This window comes from Diabrotica undecimpunctata, unplaced genomic scaffold (genome assembly GCF_040954645.1).
Source record: "Diabrotica undecimpunctata isolate CICGRU unplaced genomic scaffold, icDiaUnde3 ctg00000659.1, whole genome shotgun sequence".
Taxonomy (NCBI): Eukaryota; Metazoa; Arthropoda; class Insecta; order Coleoptera; family Chrysomelidae; genus Diabrotica; species Diabrotica undecimpunctata.
Window position 1 is genome coordinate 65,891 of NW_027311940.1, and position 2,995 is coordinate 68,885.

Sequence of the window (2,995 nt, forward strand, 5' to 3'; positions counted from 1 at the left end):
GAATACAGAAAGTATAAAAATAAAAAAAATACAAGTTATAGACGAAACCTAAGATAGAGACCAATAAACGGATACATAAAGTATAAAAATACAAGTTATATGCCTTTATATTAAGACAGAGACTTAGAAACGAATACAGAAAGTATAAAAATAAAAAAAATACAAGTTATAGACGAAACCTAAGATAGAGACCAATAAACGAATACATAAAGTATAAAAATACAAGTTATATGCCTTTACATTAAGACAGAGACTAAGAGACGAATACAGAAAATATAAAAATAAAAAAATACAAGTTATAGACGAAACCTAAGATAGAGACCAATAAGCGAATACATAAAGTATAAAAAAATACAAGCTATACGCCTTTATATTAAGACAAAGACTAAGAAACGAATACAGAAAGTATAAAAATAAAAAAAAATACAAGTTATAGACGAAACCTAAGATAAAGACCAATAAACGAATACATAAAGTATAAAATACAAGTTATATGCCTTTATATTACGACAGAGACTAAGAAACGAATACAGAAAGTATAAAAATAAAAAAAAATACAAGTTATAGACGAAACCTAAGATAGAGACCAATAAACGAATACATAAAGTATAGAAATACAAGTTATATGCCTTTATATTAAGACAGAGACTAAGAAACGAATACAGAAAGTATAAAAATAAAAAAAATACAAGTTATAGACGAAACCTAAGATAGAAACCAAGAAACGAATACATAAAGTATAAAAATACAAGTTATATCCCTTTACATAAAGACAGAGACTAAGAAACGAATACAGAAAGTATAAAAATAAAAAAATACAAGTTATTGACGAAACCTAAATAGAGACCAATAAGCGAATACATAAAGTATAAAATACAAGTTATATGCCTTTATATTACGACAGAGACTAAGAAACGAATACAGAAAGTATAAAAATAAAAAAATACAAGTTATAGACGAAACCTAAGATAGAGACCAATAAGCGAATACATAAAGTATAAAAAAATACAAGTTATACGCTTTTATATTAAGACAGAGACTAAGAAACGAATACAGAAAGTATAAAAATAAAAAAAAAAATACAAGTTATAGACGAAATCTAAGATAAAGACCAATAAACGAATACATAAAGTATAAAATACAAGTTATATGCCTTTATATTACGACAGAGACTAAGAAACGAATACAGAAAGTATAAAAATAAAAAAAAATACAAGTTATAGACGAAACCTAAGATAGAGACCAATAAACGAATACATAAAGTATAGAAATACAAGTTATATGCCTTTATATTAAGACAGAGACTAAGAAACGAATACAGAAAGTATAAAAATAAAAAAAATAAAAGTTATAGACGAAACCTAAGATAGAGACCAAGAAACGAATACATAAAGTATAAAGATACAAGTTATATGCCTTTACATTAAGACAGAGACTAAGAAACGAATACAGAAAGTATAAAAATAAAAAAAAAATACAAGTTATAGACGAAACCTAAGATAAAGACCAATAAACGAATACATAAAGTATAAAATACAAGTTATATGACTTTATATTACGACAGAGATTAAGAAACGAATACAGAAAGTATAAAAATAAAAAAATACAAGTTATAGACGATACCTAAGATAGAGACCAATAAGCGAATACATAAAGTATAAAAAAATACAAGTTATACGCCTTTATATTAAGACAGAGACTAAGAAACGAATACAGAAAGTATAAAAATAAAAAAAATACAAGTATTAGACAAAACCTAAAATAGGGACCAATAAACGAATACATAATGTATAAAAATACAAGTTATATGCCTTTACATTAAGACAGAGACTAAGAAACGAATACAGAAAGTATAAAAATAAAAAAATACAAGTTATAGACGAAACCTAAGATAAAGACCAATAAACGAATACATAAAGTATGAAAATACAAGTTATACGCCTTTATATTAAGACAGAGACTAAGAAACGAATACAGAAAGTATAAAAATAAAAAAAATACAAGTATTAGAGGAAACCTAAGATAGGGACCAATAAACGAATACATAATGTATAAAAATACAAGTTATATGCCTTTACATTAAGACAGAGACTAAAAAACGAATACAGAAAGTATAAAAATAAAAAAAAAAATACAAGGTATAGACGAAACCTAAGATAAAGACCAATAAATGAATACATAAAGTATAAAAATACAAGTTATATGCCGTTATATTAAGACACAGACTAAGAAACGAATACAGAAAGTATAAAAATAAAAAAATACAAGTTATAGACGAAACCTAAGATAGAGACTAATAAACGAATACATAAAGTATAAAAAAATACAAGTTATATGCCTTTATATTAAGACAGAGACTTAGAAACGAATTGAGAAAGTATAAAAATAAAAAAATACAAGTTATAGACGAAACCTATGATAGAGACCAATAAGCAAATACATAAAGTATAAAAAAATACAAGTTATACGCCTTTATATTAGGACAGAGACTAAGAAACGAATACAGAAAGTATAAAAATAAAAAAAATACAAGTTATAGACGAAACCTAAGATAAAGACCAATAAACGAATACATAAAGTATAAAAATACAAGTTATATGCCTTTATATTAAGACAGAGACTAAGAAACGAATACAGAAAGTATAAAAATTTTAAAAAATACAAGTTATAGACGAAACCTAAGATAGAGACCAATAAACGAATACATAAAGTATAGAAATACAAGTTATATGCCTTTATATTAAGACAGAGACTAAGAAACGAATACAGAAAGTATAAAAATAAAAAAAATAAAAGTTATAGACGAAACCTAAGATAGAGACCAAGAAACGAATACATAAAGTATAAAAATACAAGTAATATGCCTTTACATTAAGACAGAGACTAAGAAACGAATACAGAAAGTATAAAAATAAAAAAAAATACAAGTTATAGACGAAACCTAAGATAAAGACCAATAAACGAATACATAAAGTATAAAATACAAGTTATATGA